Here is a 23,209-nt window from a genome sequence, read left to right on the forward strand (position 1 = left end):
CAGAAGGTCTTTTTATTCTGAAAATATTTTCATGTAGCAATTGCTAAAACATCCTGGGTAATATTTAAGCAAAACTGAGCTGCCAGAAGCGGTATTTGAACCCACAAGTCCAGGAGAGCATACAACCTGAACGTAGTCCCCCAGACCGCTCAACCATTCGGCAGCTTGCAGATTTTGGTGAGATACCAAAGATCATCGTAAGCATCAACAAAAAAGGTTTATCTTTTTTGACTAAGCAAGCAACTAAAAGCGCTTCAAAACAATAGACGGGAGAGAAGGCATTGTTCGTCTGATAGTGTGCTCCAAGCATGTGCTAACCTGTGTTAAGGGAATCCTGCAAGTAAAGGTTTGAGTGAGTTGTGCACATGATCTAATGTGAATGGTGTGATCCATTTTGATTAATACAAAAGGTTTTATCTATATTTGTAATTCTGCCTGTAATGACAATCAGATCACTACTAAAAAGCGATTTCTACAGAGCAGAATAATAGGGCTAGGTGGAAAGAGTGAAAACTGCAAGATTTTAATTTCCCAAATCATTAAAATTATTTAAAAATTATGCGTGACATCAAACTTTGATTCAAGCAATAGGTATTGTTCTGATAACACATTCCATTCAAGGTATATCCCACCTGTGTAAAGTGGCATTCAAGGTCTCGCTCCCAGGGTAAGAGCATGCAGTCACAGTGACCTACATGGCGATGAAAATTTTCTGCAACCAGAAGAGAATTGGGTCATGTTAAGAGCTTAATTGTTGAAGTGAGATTAAAGGACTATAAAATCTCGACTTTTTGATTTTGGCATTCAGAGGGCTGTAAAGAGAAAGTGTTGAAAGATGCTTTCTCATAGGCAAAAACCACTTTCAGAAGGTTTGATGTTCACGATAGCCTTTACTAAGAAAATTTGGCCTCAGTGAGAATCGAACTCACGACCCCTGGTTTACAAGACCAGTGCTCTAACCCCTGAGCTATGAAGCCTGCATTTTGAAACAGTCCCACAATATTTTTGACCAATTCTATATTCCTTTTTCAAAAATCTTAGAATGTCATAAGTAGGAATGAACCCATGCTTCCTGAAAAGATCATGCGGCCATCCTCAAATACACAAGTCGAAAAAATTGCGAAACTCAAAGAAAGTTTGGTCGTGCTAAGAGTCCAATTCTTGGGATGAAATATAAAGCCTGGAGCAGTTTTTCATTCCCTGGTGCAGCACTGCTTTATATTAGTTGAGGATTTAATAGTCAGAGGGTTGAACAGAAAAAGTTTTGAAGGACTTTTTCCTTCCTTGATTCAAATTGCAGGTTTAAAAGCAAAGCGCTCACATCAGCCCAGTATGTGTGCATATCTTTTCTTTTAGTTATGTTCTGATAGAACCCTGTTGAAAAAACCTAAGCAGATTTGAAAGCTGGTAGTAACATCAATTCACCATTAAAAAGCATCTTATGTACTAGAATATTTAGCTTCTTGAGAACAGCCACATTGGTTCTACTAACATGGTTCCAAAACAGCTCTTTTCACCATCAGCCTAGACTAAGATGTTAAGCCCCAGTTCTTAATGCCTCGGTAATCCTCGTGCTGCTTGGCACTACAATCCTTTTTCTTCATTCTTACCAGAAGGTCTTTTTATTCTGAAAATATTTTCATGTAGCAATTGCTAAAACATCCTGGGTAATATTTAAGCAAAACTGAGCTGCCAGAAGCGGTATTTGAACCCACAAGTCCAGGAGAGCATACAACCTGAACGTAGTCCCCCAGACCGCTCAACCATTCGGCAGCTTGCAGATTTTGGTGAGATACCAAAGATCATCGTAAGCATCAACAAAAAAGGTTTATCTTTTTTGACTAAGCAAGCAACTAAAAGCGCTTCAAAACAATAGACGGGAGAGAAGGCATTGTTCGTCTGATAGTGTGCTCCAAGCATGTGCTAACCTGTGTTAAGGGAATCCTGCAAGTAAAGGTTTGAGTGAGTTGTGCACATGATCTAATGTGAATGGTGTGATCCATTTTGATTAATACAAAAGGTTTTATCTATATTTGTAATTCTGCCTGTAATGACAATCAGATCACTACTAAAAAGCGATTTCTACAGAGCAGAATAATAGGGCTAGGTGGAAAGAGTGAAAACTGCAAGATTTTAATTTCCCAAATCATTAAAATTATTTAAAAATTATGCGTGACATCAAACTTTGATTCAAGCAATAGGTATTGTTCTGATAACACATTCCATTCAAGGTATATCCCACCTGTGTAAAGTGGCATTCAAGGTCTCGCTCCCAGGGTAAGAGCATGCAGTCACAGTGACCTACATGGCGATGAAAATTTTCTGCAACCAGAAGAGAATTGGGTCATGTTAAGAGCTTAATTGTTGAAGTGAGATTAAAGGACTATAAAATCTCGACTTTTTGATTTTGGCATTCAGAGGGCTGTAAAGAGAAAGTGTTGAAAGATGCTTTCTCATAGGCAAAAACCACTTTCAGAAGGTTTGATGTTCACGATAGCCTTTACTAAGAAAATTTGGCCTCAGTGAGAATCGAACTCACGACCCCTGGTTTACAAGACCAGTGCTCTAACCCCTGAGCTATGAAGCCTGCATTTTGAAACAGTCCCACAATATTTTTGACCAATTCTATATTCCTTTTTCAAAAATCTTAGAATGTCATAAGTAGGAATGAACCCATGCTTCCTGAAAAGATCATGCGGCCATCCTCAAATACACAAGTCGAAAAAATTGCGAAACTCAAAGAAAGTTTGGTCGTGCTAAGAGTCCAATTCTTGGGATGAAATATAAAGCCTGGAGCAGTTTTTCATTCCCTGGTGCAGCACTGCTTTATATTAGTTGAGGATTTAATAGTCAGAGGGTTGAACAGAAAAAGTTTTGAAGGACTTTTTCCTTCCTTGATTCAAATTGCAGGTTTAAAAGCAAAGCGCTCACATCAGCCCAGTATGTGTGCATATCTTTTCTTTTAGTTATGTTCTGATAGAACCCTGTTGAAAAAACCTAAGCAGATTTGAAAGCTGGTAGTAACATCAATTCACCATTAAAAAGCATCTTATGTACTAGAATATTTAGCTTCTTGAGAACAGCCACATTGGTTCTACTAACATGGTTCCAAAACAGCTCTTTTCACCATCAGCCTAGACTAAGATGTTAAGCCCCAGTTCTTAATGCCTCGGTAATCCTCGTGCTGCTTGGCACTACAATCCTTTTTCTTCATTCTTACCAGAAGGTCTTTTTATTCTGAAAATATTTTCATGTAGCAATTGCTAAAACATCCTGGGTAATATTTAAGCAAAACTGAGCTGCCAGAAGCGGTATTTGAACCCACAAGTCCAGGAGAGCATACAACCTGAACGTAGTCCCCCAGACCGCTCAACCATTCGGCAGCTTGCAGATTTTGGTGAGATACCAAAGATCATCGTAAGCATCAACAAAAAAGGTTTATCTTTTTTGACTAAGCAAGCAACTAAAAGCGCTTCAAAACAATAGACGGGAGAGAAGGCATTGTTCGTCTGATAGTGTGCTCCAAGCATGTGCTAACCTGTGTTAAGGGAATCCTGCAAGTAAAGGTTTGAGTGAGTTGTGCACATGATCTAATGTGAATGGTGTGATCCATTTTGATTAATACAAAAGGTTTTATCTATATTTGTAATTCTGCCTGTAATGACAATCAGATCACTACTAAAAAGCGATTTCTACAGAGCAGAATAATAGGGCTAGGTGGAAAGAGTGAAAACTGCAAGATTTTAATTTCCCAAATCATTAAAATTATTTAAAAATTATGCGTGACATCAAACTTTGATTCAAGCAATAGGTATTGTTCTGATAACACATTCCATTCAAGGTATATCCCACCTGTGTAAAGTGGCATTCAAGGTCTCGCTCCCAGGGTAAGAGCATGCAGTCACAGTGACCTACATGGCGATGAAAATTTTCTGCAACCAGAAGAGAATTGGGTCATGTTAAGAGCTTAATTGTTGAAGTGAGATTAAAGGACTATAAAATCTCGACTTTTTGATTTTGGCATTCAGAGGGCTGTAAAGAGAAAGTGTTGAAAGATGCTTTCTCATAGGCAAAAACCACTTTCAGAAGGTTTGATGTTCACGATAGCCTTTACTAAGAAAATTTGGCCTCAGTGAGAATCGAACTCACGACCCCTGGTTTACAAGACCAGTGCTCTAACCCCTGAGCTATGAAGCCTGCATTTTGAAACAGTCCCACAATATTTTTGACCAATTCTATATTCCTTTTTCAAAAATCTTAGAATGTCATAAGTAGGAATGAACCCATGCTTCCTGAAAAGATCATGCGGCCATCCTCAAATACACAAGTCGAAAAAATTGCGAAACTCAAAGAAAGTTTGGTCGTGCTAAGAGTCCAATTCTTGGGATGAAATATAAAGCCTGGAGCAGTTTTTCATTCCCTGGTGCAGCACTGCTTTATATTAGTTGAGGATTTAATAGTCAGAGGGTTGAACAGAAAAAGTTTTGAAGGACTTTTTCCTTCCTTGATTCAAATTGCAGGTTTAAAAGCAAAGCGCTCACATCAGCCCAGTATGTGTGCATATCTTTTCTTTTAGTTATGTTCTGATAGAACCCTGTTGAAAAAACCTAAGCAGATTTGAAAGCTGGTAGTAACATCAATTCACCATTAAAAAGCATCTTATGTACTAGAATATTTAGCTTCTTGAGAACAGCCACATTGGTTCTACTAACATGGTTCCAAAACAGCTCTTTTCACCATCAGCCTAGACTAAGATGTTAAGCCCCAGTTCTTAATGCCTCGGTAATCCTCGTGCTGCTTGGCACTACAATCCTTTTTCTTCATTCTTACCAGAAGGTCTTTTTATTCTGAAAATATTTTCATGTAGCAATTGCTAAAACATCCTGGGTAATATTTAAGCAAAACTGAGCTGCCAGAAGCGGTATTTGAACCCACAAGTCCAGGAGAGCATACAACCTGAACGTAGTCCCCCAGACCGCTCAACCATTCGGCAGCTTGCAGATTTTGGTGAGATACCAAAGATCATCGTAAGCATCAACAAAAAAGGTTTATCTTTTTTGACTAAGCAAGCAACTAAAAGCGCTTCAAAACAATAGACGGGAGAGAAGGCATTGTTCGTCTGATAGTGTGCTCCAAGCATGTGCTAACCTGTGTTAAGGGAATCCTGCAAGTAAAGGTTTGAGTGAGTTGTGCACATGATCTAATGTGAATGGTGTGATCCATTTTGATTAATACAAAAGGTTTTATCTATATTTGTAATTCTGCCTGTAATGACAATCAGATCACTACTAAAAAGCGATTTCTACAGAGCAGAATAATAGGGCTAGGTGGAAAGAGTGAAAACTGCAAGATTTTAATTTCCCAAATCATTAAAATTATTTAAAAATTATGCGTGACATCAAACTTTGATTCAAGCAATAGGTATTGTTCTGATAACACATTCCATTCAAGGTATATCCCACCTGTGTAAAGTGGCATTCAAGGTCTCGCTCCCAGGGTAAGAGCATGCAGTCACAGTGACCTACATGGCGATGAAAATTTTCTGCAACCAGAAGAGAATTGGGTCATGTTAAGAGCTTAATTGTTGAAGTGAGATTAAAGGACTATAAAATCTCGACTTTTTGATTTTGGCATTCAGAGGGCTGTAAAGAGAAAGTGTTGAAAGATGCTTTCTCATAGGCAAAAACCACTTTCAGAAGGTTTGATGTTCACGATAGCCTTTACTAAGAAAATTTGGCCTCAGTGAGAATCGAACTCACGACCCCTGGTTTACAAGACCAGTGCTCTAACCCCTGAGCTATGAAGCCTGCATTTTGAAACAGTCCCACAATATTTTTGACCAATTCTATATTCCTTTTTCAAAAATCTTAGAATGTCATAAGTAGGAATGAACCCATGCTTCCTGAAAAGATCATGCGGCCATCCTCAAATACACAAGTCGAAAAAATTGCGAAACTCAAAGAAAGTTTGGTCGTGCTAAGAGTCCAATTCTTGGGATGAAATATAAAGCCTGGAGCAGTTTTTCATTCCCTGGTGCAGCACTGCTTTATATTAGTTGAGGATTTAATAGTCAGAGGGTTGAACAGAAAAAGTTTTGAAGGACTTTTTCCTTCCTTGATTCAAATTGCAGGTTTAAAAGCAAAGCGCTCACATCAGCCCAGTATGTGTGCATATCTTTTCTTTTAGTTATGTTCTGATAGAACCCTGTTGAAAAAACCTAAGCAGATTTGAAAGCTGGTAGTAACATCAATTCACCATTAAAAAGCATCTTATGTACTAGAATATTTAGCTTCTTGAGAACAGCCACATTGGTTCTACTAACATGGTTCCAAAACAGCTCTTTTCACCATCAGCCTAGACTAAGATGTTAAGCCCCAGTTCTTAATGCCTCGGTAATCCTCGTGCTGCTTGGCACTACAATCCTTTTTCTTCATTCTTACCAGAAGGTCTTTTTATTCTGAAAATATTTTCATGTAGCAATTGCTAAAACATCCTGGGTAATATTTAAGCAAAACTGAGCTGCCAGAAGCGGTATTTGAACCCACAAGTCCAGGAGAGCATACAACCTGAACGTAGTCCCCCAGACCGCTCAACCATTCGGCAGCTTGCAGATTTTGGTGAGATACCAAAGATCATCGTAAGCATCAACAAAAAAGGTTTATCTTTTTTGACTAAGCAAGCAACTAAAAGCGCTTCAAAACAATAGACGGGAGAGAAGGCATTGTTCGTCTGATAGTGTGCTCCAAGCATGTGCTAACCTGTGTTAAGGGAATCCTGCAAGTAAAGGTTTGAGTGAGTTGTGCACATGATCTAATGTGAATGGTGTGATCCATTTTGATTAATACAAAAGGTTTTATCTATATTTGTAATTCTGCCTGTAATGACAATCAGATCACTACTAAAAAGCGATTTCTACAGAGCAGAATAATAGGGCTAGGTGGAAAGAGTGAAAACTGCAAGATTTTAATTTCCCAAATCATTAAAATTATTTAAAAATTATGCGTGACATCAAACTTTGATTCAAGCAATAGGTATTGTTCTGATAACACATTCCATTCAAGGTATATCCCACCTGTGTAAAGTGGCATTCAAGGTCTCGCTCCCAGGGTAAGAGCATGCAGTCACAGTGACCTACATGGCGATGAAAATTTTCTGCAACCAGAAGAGAATTGGGTCATGTTAAGAGCTTAATTGTTGAAGTGAGATTAAAGGACTATAAAATCTCGACTTTTTGATTTTGGCATTCAGAGGGCTGTAAAGAGAAAGTGTTGAAAGATGCTTTCTCATAGGCAAAAACCACTTTCAGAAGGTTTGATGTTCACGATAGCCTTTACTAAGAAAATTTGGCCTCAGTGAGAATCGAACTCACGACCCCTGGTTTACAAGACCAGTGCTCTAACCCCTGAGCTATGAAGCCTGCATTTTGAAACAGTCCCACAATATTTTTGACCAATTCTATATTCCTTTTTCAAAAATCTTAGAATGTCATAAGTAGGAATGAACCCATGCTTCCTGAAAAGATCATGCGGCCATCCTCAAATACACAAGTCGAAAAAATTGCGAAACTCAAAGAAAGTTTGGTCGTGCTAAGAGTCCAATTCTTGGGATGAAATATAAAGCCTGGAGCAGTTTTTCATTCCCTGGTGCAGCACTGCTTTATATTAGTTGAGGATTTAATAGTCAGAGGGTTGAACAGAAAAAGTTTTGAAGGACTTTTTCCTTCCTTGATTCAAATTGCAGGTTTAAAAGCAAAGCGCTCACATCAGCCCAGTATGTGTGCATATCTTTTCTTTTAGTTATGTTCTGATAGAACCCTGTTGGAAAAAACCTAAGCAGATTTGAAAGCTGGTAGTAACATCAATTCACCATTAAAAAGCATCTTATGTACTAGAATATTTAGCTTCTTGAGAACAGCCACATTGGTTCTACTAACATGGTTCCAAAACAGCTCTTTTCACCATCAGCCTAGACTAAGATGTTAAGCCCCAGTTCTTAATGCCTCGGTAATCCTCGTGCTGCTTGGCACTACAATCCTTTTTCTTCATTCTTACCAGAAGGTCTTTTTATTCTGAAAATATTTTCATGTAGCAATTGCTAAAACATCCTGGGTAATATTTAAGCAAAACTGAGCTGCCAGAAGCGGTATTTGAACCCACAAGTCCAGGAGAGCATACAACCTGAACGTAGTCCCCCAGACCGCTCAACCATTCGGCAGCTTGCAGATTTTGGTGAGATACCAAAGATCATCGTAAGCATCAACAAAAAAGGTTTATCTTTTTTGACTAAGCAAGCAACTAAAAGCGCTTCAAAACAATAGACGGGAGAGAAGGCATTGTTCGTCTGATAGTGTGCTCCAAGCATGTGCTAACCTGTGTTAAGGGAATCCTGCAAGTAAAGGTTTGAGTGAGTTGTGCACATGATCTAATGTGAATGGTGTGATCCATTTTGATTAATACAAAAGGTTTTATCTATATTTGTAATTCTGCCTGTAATGACAATCAGATCACTACTAAAAAGCGATTTCTACAGAGCAGAATAATAGGGCTAGGTGGAAAGAGTGAAAACTGCAAGATTTTAATTTCCCAAATCATTAAAATTATTTAAAAATTATGCGTGACATCAAACTTTGATTCAAGCAATAGGTATTGTTCTGATAACACATTCCATTCAAGGTATATCCCACCTGTGTAAAGTGGCATTCAAGGTCTCGCTCCCAGGGTAAGAGCATGCAGTCACAGTGACCTACATGGCGATGAAAATTTTCTGCAACCAGAAGAGAATTGGGTCATGTTAAGAGCTTAATTGTTGAAGTGAGATTAAAGGACTATAAAATCTCGACTTTTTGATTTTGGCATTCAGAGGGCTGTAAAGAGAAAGTGTTGAAAGATGCTTTCTCATAGGCAAAAACCACTTTCAGAAGGTTTGATGTTCACGATAGCCTTTACTAAGAAAATTTGGCCTCAGTGAGAATCGAACTCACGACCCCTGGTTTACAAGACCAGTGCTCTAACCCCTGAGCTATGAAGCCTGCATTTTGAAACAGTCCCACAATATTTTTGACCAATTCTATATTCCTTTTTCAAAAATCTTAGAATGTCATAAGTAGGAATGAACCCATGCTTCCTGAAAAGATCATGCGGCCATCCTCAAATACACAAGTCGAAAAAATTGCGAAACTCAAAGAAAGTTTGGTCGTGCTAAGAGTCCAATTCTTGGGATGAAATATAAAGCCTGGAGCAGTTTTTCATTCCCTGGTGCAGCACTGCTTTATATTAGTTGAGGATTTAATAGTCAGAGGGTTGAACAGAAAAAGTTTTGAAGGACTTTTTCCTTCCTTGATTCAAATTGCAGGTTTAAAAGCAAAGCGCTCACATCAGCCCAGTATGTGTGCATATCTTTTCTTTTAGTTATGTTCTGATAGAACCCTGTTGGAAAAAACCTAAGCAGATTTGAAAGCTGGTAGTAACATCAATTCACCATTAAAAAGCATCTTATGTACTAGAATATTTAGCTTCTTGAGAACAGCCACATTGGTTCTACTAACATGGTTCCAAAACAGCTCTTTTCACCATCAGCCTAGACTAAGATGTTAAGCCCCAGTTCTTAATGCCTCGGTAATCCTCGTGCTGCTTGGCACTACAATCCTTTTTCTTCATTCTTACCAGAAGGTCTTTTTATTCTGAAAATATTTTCATGTAGCAATTGCTAAAACATCCTGGGTAATATTTAAGCAAAACTGAGCTGCCAGAAGCGGTATTTGAACCCACAAGTCCAGGAGAGCATACAACCTGAACGTAGTCCCCCAGACCGCTCAACCATTCGGCAGCTTGCAGATTTTGGTGAGATACCAAAGATCATCGTAAGCATCAACAAAAAAGGTTTATCTTTTTTGACTAAGCAAGCAACTAAAAGCGCTTCAAAACAATAGACGGGAGAGAAGGCATTGTTCGTCTGATAGTGTGCTCCAAGCATGTGCTAACCTGTGTTAAGGGAATCCTGCAAGTAAAGGTTTGAGTGAGTTGTGCACATGATCTAATGTGAATGGTGTGATCCATTTTGATTAATACAAAAGGTTTTATCTATATTTGTAATTCTGCCTGTAATGACAATCAGATCACTACTAAAAAGCGATTTCTACAGAGCAGAATAATAGGGCTAGGTGGAAAGAGTGAAAACTGCAAGATTTTAATTTCCCAAATCATTAAAATTATTTAAAAATTATGCGTGACATCAAACTTTGATTCAAGCAATAGGTATTGTTCTGATAACACATTCCATTCAAGGTATATCCCACCTGTGTAAAGTGGCATTCAAGGTCTCGCTCCCAGGGTAAGAGCATGCAGTCACAGTGACCTACATGGCGATGAAAATTTTCTGCAACCAGAAGAGAATTGGGTCATGTTAAGAGCTTAATTGTTGAAGTGAGATTAAAGGACTATAAAATCTCGACTTTTTGATTTTGGCATTCAGAGGGCTGTAAAGAGAAAGTGTTGAAAGATGCTTTCTCATAGGCAAAAACCACTTTCAGAAGGTTTGATGTTCACGATAGCCTTTACTAAGAAAATTTGGCCTCAGTGAGAATCGAACTCACGACCCCTGGTTTACAAGACCAGTGCTCTAACCCCTGAGCTATGAAGCCTGCATTTTGAAACAGTCCCACAATATTTTTGACCAATTCTATATTCCTTTTTCAAAAATCTTAGAATGTCATAAGTAGGAATGAACCCATGCTTCCTGAAAAGATCATGCGGCCATCCTCAAATACACAAGTCGAAAAAATTGCGAAACTCAAAGAAAGTTTGGTCGTGCTAAGAGTCCAATTCTTGGGATGAAATATAAAGCCTGGAGCAGTTTTTCATTCCCTGGTGCAGCACTGCTTTATATTAGTTGAGGATTTAATAGTCAGAGGGTTGAACAGAAAAAGTTTTGAAGGACTTTTTCCTTCCTTGATTCAAATTGCAGGTTTAAAAGCAAAGCGCTCACATCAGCCCAGTATGTGTGCATATCTTTTCTTTTAGTTATGTTCTGATAGAACCCTGTTGGAAAAAACCTAAGCAGATTTGAAAGCTGGTAGTAACATCAATTCACCATTAAAAAGCATCTTATGTACTAGAATATTTAGCTTCTTGAGAACAGCCACATTGGTTCTACTAACATGGTTCCAAAACAGCTCTTTTCACCATCAGCCTAGACTAAGATGTTAAGCCCCAGTTCTTAATGCCTCGGTAATCCTCGTGCTGCTTGGCACTACAATCCTTTTTCTTCATTCTTACCAGAAGGTCTTTTTATTCTGAAAATATTTTCATGTAGCAATTGCTAAAACATCCTGGGTAATATTTAAGCAAAACTGAGCTGCCAGAAGCGGTATTTGAACCCACAAGTCCAGGAGAGCATACAACCTGAACGTAGTCCCCCAGACCGCTCAACCATTCGGCAGCTTGCAGATTTTGGTGAGATACCAAAGATCATCGTAAGCATCAACAAAAAAGGTTTATCTTTTTTGACTAAGCAAGCAACTAAAAGCGCTTCAAAACAATAGACGGGAGAGAGAAGGCATTGTTCGTCTGATAGTGTGCTCCAAGCATGTGCTAACCTGTGTTAAGGGAATCCTGCAAGTAAAGGTTTGAGTGAGTTGTGCACATGATCTAATGTGAATGGTGTGATCCATTTTGATTAATACAAAAGGTTTTATCTATATTTGTAATTCTGCCTGTAATGACAATCAGATCACTACTAAAAAGCGATTTCTACAGAGCAGAATAATAGGGCTAGGTGGAAAGAGTGAAAACTGCAAGATTTTAATTTCCCAAATCATTAAAATTATTTAAAAATTATGCGTGACATCAAACTTTGATTCAAGCAATAGGTATTGTTCTGATAACACATTCCATTCAAGGTATATCCCACCTGTGTAAAGTGGCATTCAAGGTCTCGCTCCCAGGGTAAGAGCATGCAGTCACAGTGACCTACATGGCGATGAAAATTTTCTGCAACCAGAAGAGAATTGGGTCATGTTAAGAGCTTAATTGTTGAAGTGAGATTAAAGGACTATAAAATCTCGACTTTTTGATTTTGGCATTCAGAGGGCTGTAAAGAGAAAGTGTTGAAAGATGCTTTCTCATAGGCAAAAACCACTTTCAGAAGGTTTGATGTTCACGATAGCCTTTACTAAGAAAATTTGGCCTCAGTGAGAATCGAACTCACGACCCCTGGTTTACAAGACCAGTGCTCTAACCCCTGAGCTATGAAGCCTGCATTTTGAAACAGTCCCACAATATTTTTGACCAATTCTATATTCCTTTTTCAAAAATCTTAGAATGTCATAAGTAGGAATGAACCCATGCTTCCTGAAAAGATCATGCGGCCATCCTCAAATACACAAGTCGAAAAAATTGCGAAACTCAAAGAAAGTTTGGTCGTGCTAAGAGTCCAATTCTTGGGATGAAATATAAAGCCTGGAGCAGTTTTTCATTCCCTGGTGCAGCACTGCTTTATATTAGTTGAGGATTTAATAGTCAGAGGGTTGAACAGAAAAAGTTTTGAAGGACTTTTTCCTTCCTTGATTCAAATTGCAGGTTTAAAAGCAAAGCGCTCACATCAGCCCAGTATGTGTGCATATCTTTTCTTTTAGTTATGTTCTGATAGAACCCTGTTGGAAAAAACCTAAGCAGATTTGAAAGCTGGTAGTAACATCAATTCACCATTAAAAAGCATCTTATGTACTAGAATATTTAGCTTCTTGAGAACAGCCACATTGGTTCTACTAACATGGTTCCAAAACAGCTCTTTTCACCATCAGCCTAGACTAAGATGTTAAGCCCCAGTTCTTAATGCCTCGGTAATCCTCGTGCTGCTTGGCACTACAATCCTTTTTCTTCATTCTTACCAGAAGGTCTTTTTATTCTGAAAATATTTTCATGTAGCAATTGCTAAAACATCCTGGGTAATATTTAAGCAAAACTGAGCTGCCAGAAGCGGTATTTGAACCCACAAGTCCAGGAGAGCATACAACCTGAACGTAGTCCCCCAGACCGCTCAACCATTCGGCAGCTTGCAGATTTTGGTGAGATACCAAAGATCATCGTAAGCATCAACAAAAAAGGTTTATCTTTTTTGACTAAGCAAGCAACTAAAAGCGCTTCAAAACAATAGACGGGAGAGAAGGCATTGTTCGTCTGATAGTGTGCTCCAAGCATGTGCTAACCTGTGTTAAGGGAATCCTGCAAGTAAAGGTTTGAGTGAGTTGTGCACATGATCTAATGTGAATGGTGTGATCCATTTTGATTAATACAAAAGGTTTTATCTATATTTGTAATTCTGCCTGTAATGACAATCAGATCACTACTAAAAAGCGATTTCTACAGAGCAGAATAATAGGGCTAGGTGGAAAGAGTGAAAACTGCAAGATTTTAATTTCCCAAATCATTAAAATTATTTAAAAATTATGCGTGACATCAAACTTTGATTCAAGCAATAGGTATTGTTCTGATAACACATTCCATTCAAGGTATATCCCACCTGTGTAAAGTGGCATTCAAGGTCTCGCTCCCAGGGTAAGAGCATGCAGTCACAGTGACCTACATGGCGATGAAAATTTTCTGCAACCAGAAGAGAATTGGGTCATGTTAAGAGCTTAATTGTTGAAGTGAGATTAAAGGACTATAAAATCTCGACTTTTTGATTTTGGCATTCAGAGGGCTGTAAAGAGAAAGTGTTGAAAGATGCTTTCTCATAGGCAAAAACCACTTTCAGAAGGTTTGATGTTCACGATAGCCTTTACTAAGAAAATTTGGCCTCAGTGAGAATCGAACTCACGACCCCTGGTTTACAAGACCAGTGCTCTAACCCCTGAGCTATGAAGCCTGCATTTTGAAACAGTCCCACAATATTTTTGACCAATTCTATATTCCTTTTTCAAAAATCTTAGAATGTCATAAGTAGGAATGAACCCATGCTTCCTGAAAAGATCATGCGGCCATCCTCAAATACACAAGTCGAAAAAATTGCGAAACTCAAAGAAAGTTTGGTCGTGCTAAGAGTCCAATTCTTGGGATGAAATATAAAGCCTGGAGCAGTTTTTCATTCCCTGGTGCAGCACTGCTTTATATTAGTTGAGGATTTAATAGTCAGAGGGTTGAACAGAAAAAGTTTTGAAGGACTTTTTCCTTCCTTGATTCAAATTGCAGGTTTAAAAGCAAAGCGCTCACATCAGCCCAGTATGTGTGCATATCTTTTCTTTTAGTTATGTTCTGATAGAACCCTGTTGAAAAAACCTAAGCAGATTTGAAAGCTGGTAGTAACATCAATTCACCATTAAAAAGCATCTTATGTACTAGAATATTTAGCTTCTTGAGAACAGCCACATTGGTTCTACTAACATGGTTCCAAAACAGCTCTTTTCACCATCAGCCTAGACTAAGATGTTAAGCCCCAGTTCTTAATGCCTCGGTAATCCTCGTGCTGCTTGGCACTACAATCCTTTTTCTTCATTCTTACCAGAAGGTCTTTTTATTCTGAAAATATTTTCATGTAGCAATTGCTAAAACATCCTGGGTAATATTTAAGCAAAACTGAGCTGCCAGAAGCGGTATTTGAACCCACAAGTCCAGGAGAGCATACAACCTGAACGTAGTCCCCCAGACCGCTCAACCATTCGGCAGCTTGCAGATTTTGGTGAGATACCAAAGATCATCGTAAGCATCAACAAAAAAGGTTTATCTTTTTTGACTAAGCAAGCAACTAAAAGCGCTTCAAAACAATAGACGGAGAGAGAAGGCATTGTTCGTCTGATAGTGTGCTCCAAGCATGTGCTAACCTGTGTTAAGGGAATCCTGCAAGTAAAGGTTTGAGTGAGTTGTGCACATGATCTAATGTGAATGGTGTGATCCATTTTGATTAATACAAAAGGTTTTATCTATATTTGTAATTCTGCCTGTAATGACAATCAGATCACTACTAAAAAGCGATTTCTACAGAGCAGAATAATAGGGCTAGGTGGAAAGAGTGAAAACTGCAAGATTTTAATTTCCCAAATCATTAAAATTATTTAAAAATTATGCGTGACATCAAACTTTGATTCAAGCAATAGGTATTGTTCTGATAACACATTCCATTCAAGGTATATCCCACCTGTGTAAAGTGGCATTCAAGGTCTCGCTCCCAGGGTAAGAGCATGCAGTCACAGTGACCTACATGGCGATGAAAATTTTCTGCAACCAGAAGAGAATTGGGTCATGTTAAGAGCTTAATTGTTGAAGTGAGATTAAAGGACTATAAAATCTCGACTTTTTGATTTTGGCATTCAGAGGGCTGTAAAGAGAAAGTGTTGAAAGATGCTTTCTCATAGGCAAAAACCACTTTCAGAAGGTTTGATGTTCACGATAGCCTTTACTAAGAAAATTTGGCCTCAGTGAGAATCGAACTCACGACCCCTGGTTTACAAGACCAGTGCTCTAACCCCTGAGCTATGAAGCCTGCATTTTGAAACAGTCCCACAATATTTTTGACCAATTCTATATTCCTTTTTCAAAAATCTTAGAATGTCATAAGTAGGAATGAACCCATGCTTCCTGAAAAGATCATGCGGCCATCCTCAAATACACAAGTCGAAAAAATTGCGAAACTCAAAGAAAGTTTGGTCGTGCTAAGAGTCCAATTCTTGGGATGAAATATAAAGCCTGGAGCAGTTTTTCATTCCCTGGTGCAGCACTGCTTTATATTAGTTGAGGATTTAATAGTCAGAGGGTTGAACAGAAAAAGTTTTGAAGGACTTTTTCCTTCCTTGATTCAAATTGCAGGTTTAAAAGCAAAGCGCTCACATCAGCCCAGTATGTGTGCATATCTTTTCTTTTAGTTATGTTCTGATAGAACCCTGTTGAAAAAACCTAAGCAGATTTGAAAGCTGGTAGTAACATCAATTCACCATTAAAAAGCATCTTATGTACTAGAATATTTAGCTTCTTGAGAACAGCCACATTGGTTCTACTAACATGGTTCCAAAACAGCTCTTTTCACCATCAGCCTAGACTAAGATGTTAAGCCCCAGTTCTTAATGCCTCGGTAATCCTCGTGCTGCTTGGCACTACAATCCTTTTTCTTCATTCTTACCAGAAGGTCTTTTTATTCTGAAAATATTTTCATGTAGCAATTGCTAAAACATCCTGGGTAATATTTAAGCAAAACTGAGCTGCCAGAAGCGGTATTTGAACCCACAAGTCCAGGAGAGCATACAACCTGAACGTAGTCCCCCAGACCGCTCAACCATTCGGCAGCTTGCAGATTTTGGTGAGATACCAAAGATCATCGTAAGCATCAACAAAAAAGGTTTATCTTTTTTGACTAAGCAAGCAACTAAAAGCGCTTCAAAACAATAGACGGGAGAGAAGGCATTGTTCGTCTGATAGTGTGCTCCAAGCATGTGCTAACCTGTGTTAAGGGAATCCTGCAAGTAAAGGTTTGAGTGAGTTGTGCACATGATCTAATGTGAATGGTGTGATCCATTTTGATTAATACAAAAGGTTTTATCTATATTTGTAATTCTGCCTGTAATGACAATCAGATCACTACTAAAAAGCGATTTCTACAGAGCAGAATAATAGGGCTAGGTGGAAAGAGTGAAAACTGCAAGATTTTAATTTCCCAAATCATTAAAATTATTTAAAAATTATGCGTGACATCAAACTTTGATTCAAGCAATAGGTATTGTTCTGATAACACATTCCATTCAAGGTATATCCCACCTGTGTAAAGTGGCATTCAAGGTCTCGCTCCCAGGGTAAGAGCATGCAGTCACAGTGACCTACATGGCGATGAAAATTTTCTGCAACCAGAAGAGAATTGGGTCATGTTAAGAGCTTAATTGTTGAAGTGAGATTAAAGGACTATAAAATCTCGACTTTTTGATTTTGGCATTCAGAGGGCTGTAAAGAGAAAGTGTTGAAAGATGCTTTCTCATAGGCAAAAACCACTTTCAGAAGGTTTGATGTTCACGATAGCCTTTACTAAGAAAATTTGGCCTCAGTGAGAATCGAACTCACGACCCCTGGTTTACAAGACCAGTGCTCTAACCCCTGAGCTATGAAGCCTGCATTTTGAAACAGTCCCACAATATTTTTGACCAATTCTATATTCCTTTTTCAAAAATCTTAGAATGTCATAAGTAGGAATGAACCCATGCTTCCTGAAAAGATCATGCGGCCATCCTCAAATACACAAGTCGAAAAAATTGCGAAACTCAAAGAAAGTTTGGTCGTGCTAAGAGTCCAATTCTTGGGATGAAATATAAAGCCTGGAGCAGTTTTTCATTCCCTGGTGCAGCACTGCTTTATATTAGTTGAGGATTTAATAGTCAGAGGGTTGAACAGAAAAAGTTTTGAAGGACTTTTTCCTTCCTTGATTCAAATTGCAGGTTTAAAAGCAAAGCGCTCACATCAGCCCAGTATGTGTGCATATCTTTTCTTTTAGTTATGTTCTGATAGAACCCTGTTGGAAAAAACCTAAGCAGATTTGAAAGCTGGTAGTAACATCAATTCACCATTAAAAAGCATCTTATGTACTAGAATATTTAGCTTCTTGAGAACAGCCACATTGGTTCTACTAACATGGTTCCAAAACAGCTCTTTTCACCATCAGCCTAGACTAAGATGTTAAGCCCCAGTTCTTAATGCCTCGGTAATCCTCGTGCTGCTTGGCACTACAATCCTTTTTCTTCATTCTTACCAGAAGGTCTTTTTATTCTGAAAATATTTTCATGTAGCAATTGCTAAAACATCCTGGGTAATATTTAAGCAAAACTGAGCTGCCAGAAGCGGTATTTGAACCCACAAGTCCAGGAGAGCATACAACCTGAACGTAGTCCCCCAGACCGCTCAACCATTCGGCAGCTTGCAGATTTTGGTGAGATACCAAAGATCATCGTAAGCATCAACAAAAAAGGTTTATCTTTTTTGACTAAGCAAGCAACTAAAAGCGCTTCAAAACAATAGACGGGAGAGAAGGCATTGTTCGTCTGATAGTGTGCTCCAAGCATGTGCTAACCTGTGTTAAGGGAATCCTGCAAGTAAAGGTTTGAGTGAGTTGTGCACATGATCTAATGTGAATGGTGTGATCCATTTTGATTAATACAAAAGGTTTTATCTATATTTGTAATTCTGCCTGTAATGACAATCAGATCACTACTAAAAAGCGATTTCTACAGAGCAGAATAATAGGGCTAGGTGGAAAGAGTGAAAACTGCAAGATTTTAATTTCCCAAATCATTAAAATTATTTAAAAATTATGCGTGACATCAAACTTTGATTCAAGCAATAGGTATTGTTCTGATAACACATTCCATTCAAGGTATATCCCACCTGTGTAAAGTGGCATTCAAGGTCTCGCTCCCAGGGTAAGAGCATGCAGTCACAGTGACCTACATGGCGATGAAAATTTTCTGCAACCAGAAGAGAATTGGGTCATGTTAAGAGCTTAATTGTTGAAGTGAGATTAAAGGACTATAAAATCTCGACTTTTTGATTTTGGCATTCAGAGGGCTGTAAAGAGAAAGTGTTGAAAGATGCTTTCTCATAGGCAAAAACCACTTTCAGAAGGTTTGATGTTCACGATAGCCTTTACTAAGAAAATTTGGCCTCAGTGAGAATCGAACTCACGACCCCTGGTTTACAAGACCAGTGCTCTAACCCCTGAGCTATGAAGCCTGCATTTTGAAACAGTCCCACAATATTTTTGACCAATTCTATATTCCTTTTTCAAAAATCTTAGAATGTCATAAGTAGGAATGAACCCATGCTTCCTGAAAAGATCATGCGGCCATCCTCAAATACACAAGTCGAAAAAATTGCGAAACTCAAAGAAAGTTTGGTCGTGCTAAGAGTCCAATTCTTGGTGATGAAATATAAAGCCTGGAGCAGTTTTTCATTCCCTGGTGCAGCACTGCTTTATATTAGTTGAGGATTTAATAGTCAGAGGGTTGAACAGAAAAAGTTTTGAAGGACTTTTTCCTTCCTTGATTCAAATTGCAGGTTTAAAAGCAAAGCGCTCACATCAGCCCAGTATGTGTGCATATCTTTTCTTTTAGTTATGTTCTGATAGAACCCTGTTGGAAAAAACCTAAGCAGATTTGAAAGCTGGTAGTAACATCAATTCACCATTAAAAAGCATCTTATGTACTAGAATATTTAGCTTCTTGAGAACAGCCACATTGGTTCTACTAACATGGTTCCAAAACAGCTCTTTTCACCATCAGCCTAGACTAAGATGTTAAGCCCCAGTTCTTAATGCCTCGGTAATCCTCGTGCTGCTTGGCACTACAATCCTTTTTCTTCATTCTTACCAGAAGGTCTTTTTATTCTGAAAATATTTTCATGTAGCAATTGCTAAAACATCCTGGGTAATATTTAAGCAAAACTGAGCTGCCAGAAGCGGTATTTGAACCCACAAGTCCAGGAGAGCATACAACCTGAACGTAGTCCCCCAGACCGCTCAACCATTCGGCAGCTTGCAGATTTTGGTGAGATACCAAAGATCATCGTAAGCATCAACAAAAAAGGTTTATCTTTTTTGACTAAGCAAGCAACTAAAAGCGCTTCAAAACAATAGACGGGAGAGAAGGCATTGTTCGTCTGATAGTGTGCTCCAAGCATGTGCTAACCTGTGTTAAGGGAATCCTGCAAGTAAAGGTTTGAGTGAGTTGTGCACATGATCTAATGTGAATGGTGTGATCCATTTTGATTAATACAAAAGGTTTTATCTATATTTGTAATTCTGCCTGTAATGACAATCAGATCACTACTAAAAAGCGATTTCTACAGAGCAGAATAATAGGGCTAGGTGGAAAGAGTGAAAACTGCAAGATTTTAATTTCCCAAATCATTAAAATTATTTAAAAATTATGCGTGACATCAAACTTTGATTCAAGCAATAGGTATTGTTCTGATAACACATTCCATTCAAGGTATATCCCACCTGTGTAAAGTGGCATTCAAGGTCTCGCTCCCAGGGTAAGAGCATGCAGTCACAGTGACCTACATGGCGATGAAAATTTTCTGCAACCAGAAGAGAATTGGGTCATTAAGAGCTTAATTGTTGAAGTGAGATTAAAGGACTATAAAATCTCGACTTTTTGATTTTGGCATTCAGAGGGCTGTAAAGAGAAAGTGTTGAAAGATGCTTTCTCATAGGCAAAAACCACTTTCAGAAGGTTTGATGTTCACGATAGCCTTTACTAAGAAAATTTGGCCTCAGTGAGAATCGAACTCACGACCCCTGGTTTACAAGACCAGTGCTCTAACCCCTGAGCTATGAAGCCTGCATTTTGAAACAGTCCCACAATATTTTTGACCAATTCTATATTCCTTTTTCAAAAATCTTAGAATGTCATAAGTAGGAATGAACCCATGCTTCCTGAAAAGATCATGCGGCCATCCTCAAATACACAAGTCGAAAAAATTGCGAAACTCAAAGAAAGTTTGGTCGTGCTAAGAGTCCAATTCTTGGGATGAAATATAAAGCCTGGAGCAGTTTTTCATTCCCTGGTGCAGCACTGCTTTATATTAGTTGAGGATTTAATAGTCAGAGGGTTGAACAGAAAAAGTTTTGAAGGACTTTTTCCTTCCTTGATTCAAATTGCAGGTTTAAAAGCAAAGCGCTCACATCAGCCCAGTATGTGTGCATATCTTTTCTTTTAGTTATGTTCTGATAGAACCCTGTTGAAAAAACCTAAGCAGATTTGAAAGCTGGTAGTAACATCAATTCACCATTAAAAAGCATCTTATGTACTAGAATATTTAGCTTCTTGAGAACAGCCACATTGGTTCTACTAACATGGTTCCAAAACAGCTCTTTTCACCATCAGCCTAGACTAAGATGTTAAGCCCCAGTTCTTAATGCCTCGGTAATCCTCGTGCTGCTTGGCACTACAATCCTTTTTCTTCATTCTTACCAGAAGGTCTTTTTATTCTGAAAATATTTTCATCGTAGCAATTGCTAAAACATCCTGGGTAATATTTAAGCAAAACTGAGCTGCCAGAAGCGGTATTTGAACCCACAAGTCCAGGAGAGCAACAACCTGAACGTAGTCCCCCAGACCGCTCAACCATTCGGCAGCTTGCAGATTTTGGTGAGATACCAAAGATCATCGTAAGCATCAACAAAAAAGGTTTATCTTTTTTGACTAAGCAAGCAACTAAAAGCGCTTCAAAACAATAGACGGGAGAGAAGGCATTGTTCGTCTGATAGTGTGCTCCAAGCATGTGCTAACCTGTGTTAAGGGAATCCTGCAAGTAAAGGTTTGAGTGAGTTGTGCACATGATCTAATGTGAATGGTGTGATCCATTTTGATTAATACAAAAGGTTTTATCTATATTTGTAATTCTGCCTGTAATGACAATCAGATCACTACTAAAAAGCGATTTCTACAGAGCAGAATAATAGGGCTAGGTGGAAAGAGTGAAAACTGCAAGATTTTAATTTCCCAAATCATTAAAATTATTTAAAAATTATGCGTGACATCAAACTTTGATTCAAGCAATAGGTATTGTTCTGATAACACATTCCATTCAAGGTATATCCCACCTGTGTAAAGTGGCATTCAAGGTCTCGCTCCCACGGGTAAGAGCATGCAGTCACAGTGACCTACATGGCGATGAAAATTTTCTGCAACCAGAAGAGAATTGGGTCATGTTAAGAGCTTAATTGTTGAAGTGAGATTAAAGGACTATAAAATCTCGACTTTTTGATTTTGGCATTCAGAGGGCTGTAAAGAGAAAGTGTTGAAAGATGCTTTCTCATAGGCAAAAACCACTTTCAGAAGGTTTTGATGTTCACGATAGCCTTTACTAAGAAAATTTGGCCTCAGTGAGAATCGAACTCACGACCCCTGGTTTACAAGACCAGTGCTCTAACCCCTGAGCTATGAAGCCTGCATTTTGAAACAGTCCCACAATATTTTTGACCAATTCTATATTCCTTTTTCAAAAATCTTAGAATGTCATAAGTAGGAATGAACCCATGCTTCCTGAAAAGATAATGCGGCCATCTCAAATACACAAGTCGAAAAAATTGCGAAACTCAAAGAAAGTTTGGTCGTGCTAAGAGTCCAATTCTTGGGATGAAATATAAAGCCTGGAGCAGTTTTTCATTCCCTGGTGCAGCACTGCTTTATATTAGTTGAGGATTTAATAGTCAGAGGGTTGAACTGAAAAAGTTTTGAAGGACTTTTTCCTTCCTTGATTCAAATTGCAGGTTTAAAGCAAAGCGCTCACATCAGCCCAGTATGTGTGCATATCTTTCTTTAGTTATGTTCTGATAGAACCCTGTTGAAAAAACCTAAGCAGATTTGAAAGCTGGTAGTAACATCAATTCACCATTAAAAAGCATCTTATGTACTAGAATATTTAGCTTCTTGAGAACAGCCACATTGGTTCTACTAACATGGTTCCAAAACAGCTCTTTTCACCATCAGCCTAGACTAAGATGTTAAGCCCCAGTTCTTAATGCCTCGGTAATCCTCGTGCTGCTTGGCACTACAATCCTTTTTCTTCATTCTTACCAGAAGGTCTTTTTATTCTGAAAATATTTTCATGTAGCAATTGCTAAAACATCCTGGGTAATATTTAAGCAAAACTGAGCTGCAGAAGCGGTATTTGAACCCACAAGTCCAGGAGAGCATACAACCTGAACGTAGTCCCCCAGACCGCTCAACCATTCGGCAGCTTGCAGATTTTGGTGAGATACCAAAGATCATCGTAAGCATCAACAAAAAAGGTTTATCTTTTTGACTAAGCAAGCAACTAAAAGCGCTTCAAACAATAGACGGGAGAGAAGGCATTGTTCGTCTGATAGTGTGCTCCAAGCATGTGCTAACCTGTGTTAAGGGAATCCTGCAAGTAAAGGTTTGAGTGAGTTGTGCACATGATCTAATGTGAATGGGTGTGATCCATTTTGATTAATACAAAAGGTTTTATCTATATTTGTAATTCTGCCTGTAATGACAATCAGATCTCTACTAAAAGCGATTTCTACAGAGCAGAATAATAGGGCTAGGTGGAAAGAGTGAAAACTGCAAGATTTTAATTTCCCAAATCATTAAAATTATTTAAAAATTATGCGTGACATCAAACTTTGATTCAAGCAATAGGTATTGTTCTGATAACACATTCCATTCAAGGTATATCCCACCTGTGTAAAGTGGCATTCAAGGTCTCGCTCCAGG

At 38.5% G+C, this 23,209-nt stretch overlaps 14 non-coding genes across 14 annotated transcripts; all 14 read right to left on the reverse strand.

Moving 5' to 3' along the window:
- Window positions 1-904: 904 nt before the first annotated feature.
- Window positions 905-977, reverse strand: TRNAT-UGU (transfer RNA threonine (anticodon UGU)). The gene has a single exon. It is a non-coding gene; the product is annotated as a tRNA-Thr (tRNA).
- A 1,537-nt stretch (window positions 978-2,514) lies between these two features.
- Window positions 2,515-2,587, reverse strand: TRNAT-UGU (transfer RNA threonine (anticodon UGU)). The gene has a single exon. It is a non-coding gene; the product is annotated as a tRNA-Thr (tRNA).
- A 1,537-nt stretch (window positions 2,588-4,124) lies between these two features.
- Window positions 4,125-4,197, reverse strand: TRNAT-UGU (transfer RNA threonine (anticodon UGU)). Its single transcript has one exon. It is a non-coding gene; the product is annotated as a tRNA-Thr (tRNA).
- Window positions 4,198-5,734: 1,537 nt separating this feature from the next.
- On the reverse strand, window positions 5,735-5,807 carry TRNAT-UGU (transfer RNA threonine (anticodon UGU)). Its single transcript has one exon. It is a non-coding gene; the product is annotated as a tRNA-Thr (tRNA).
- Window positions 5,808-7,344: 1,537 nt separating this feature from the next.
- TRNAT-UGU (transfer RNA threonine (anticodon UGU)) lies at window positions 7,345-7,417 on the reverse strand. The gene has a single exon. It is a non-coding gene; the product is annotated as a tRNA-Thr (tRNA).
- Window positions 7,418-8,955: 1,538 nt separating this feature from the next.
- On the reverse strand, window positions 8,956-9,028 carry TRNAT-UGU (transfer RNA threonine (anticodon UGU)). The gene has a single exon. It is a non-coding gene; the product is annotated as a tRNA-Thr (tRNA).
- Window positions 9,029-10,566: 1,538 nt separating this feature from the next.
- On the reverse strand, window positions 10,567-10,639 carry TRNAT-UGU (transfer RNA threonine (anticodon UGU)). The gene has a single exon. It is a non-coding gene; the product is annotated as a tRNA-Thr (tRNA).
- A 1,540-nt stretch (window positions 10,640-12,179) lies between these two features.
- Window positions 12,180-12,252, reverse strand: TRNAT-UGU (transfer RNA threonine (anticodon UGU)). Its single transcript has one exon. It is a non-coding gene; the product is annotated as a tRNA-Thr (tRNA).
- A 1,538-nt stretch (window positions 12,253-13,790) lies between these two features.
- TRNAT-UGU (transfer RNA threonine (anticodon UGU)) lies at window positions 13,791-13,863 on the reverse strand. Its single transcript has one exon. It is a non-coding gene; the product is annotated as a tRNA-Thr (tRNA).
- A 1,538-nt stretch (window positions 13,864-15,401) lies between these two features.
- Window positions 15,402-15,474, reverse strand: TRNAT-UGU (transfer RNA threonine (anticodon UGU)). Its single transcript has one exon. It is a non-coding gene; the product is annotated as a tRNA-Thr (tRNA).
- A 1,537-nt stretch (window positions 15,475-17,011) lies between these two features.
- TRNAT-UGU (transfer RNA threonine (anticodon UGU)) lies at window positions 17,012-17,084 on the reverse strand. Its single transcript has one exon. It is a non-coding gene; the product is annotated as a tRNA-Thr (tRNA).
- Window positions 17,085-18,622: 1,538 nt separating this feature from the next.
- TRNAT-UGU (transfer RNA threonine (anticodon UGU)) lies at window positions 18,623-18,695 on the reverse strand. Its single transcript has one exon. It is a non-coding gene; the product is annotated as a tRNA-Thr (tRNA).
- Window positions 18,696-20,232: 1,537 nt separating this feature from the next.
- TRNAT-UGU (transfer RNA threonine (anticodon UGU)) lies at window positions 20,233-20,305 on the reverse strand. Its single transcript has one exon. It is a non-coding gene; the product is annotated as a tRNA-Thr (tRNA).
- A 1,539-nt stretch (window positions 20,306-21,844) lies between these two features.
- Window positions 21,845-21,917, reverse strand: TRNAT-UGU (transfer RNA threonine (anticodon UGU)). Its single transcript has one exon. It is a non-coding gene; the product is annotated as a tRNA-Thr (tRNA).
- Window positions 21,918-23,209: the final 1,292 nt, after the last annotated feature.

The sequence above is a fragment of the Eleutherodactylus coqui genome, unplaced genomic scaffold (genome assembly GCF_035609145.1).
Source record: "Eleutherodactylus coqui strain aEleCoq1 unplaced genomic scaffold, aEleCoq1.hap1 HAP1_SCAFFOLD_734, whole genome shotgun sequence".
Taxonomy (NCBI): Eukaryota; Metazoa; Chordata; class Amphibia; order Anura; family Eleutherodactylidae; genus Eleutherodactylus; species Eleutherodactylus coqui.